The following is a 279-nucleotide window of genomic DNA, read 5'->3' on the forward strand; positions in this document are numbered from 1 at the left end:
AGAACACGGCAGTCGCTCACGCCAGGAGCCGCGCCGGGAAGGGTCTGAGGCGGTCGGAGCGAGCCTGGCCGACTCCCCTGGTCCGGGCGGCAACACACGAACGAATACACGTGCGCATTCACACAAACACACACTTCACGCTGATAACCACACACTACACCGCGCGCCCGCATTTTAATTCTCACTTTTATATCATTTTCATCATTCTGAATATCCTTTGGGTGGTTTTGGATTCCACTTCATCCCCGCTTCGCTTTTGCTGTTTTATAGTTCTTTCCT

The sequence above is a fragment of the Penaeus monodon genome, chromosome 32, assembly GCF_015228065.2.
Source record: "Penaeus monodon isolate SGIC_2016 chromosome 32, NSTDA_Pmon_1, whole genome shotgun sequence".
Taxonomy (NCBI): Eukaryota; Metazoa; Arthropoda; class Malacostraca; order Decapoda; family Penaeidae; genus Penaeus; species Penaeus monodon.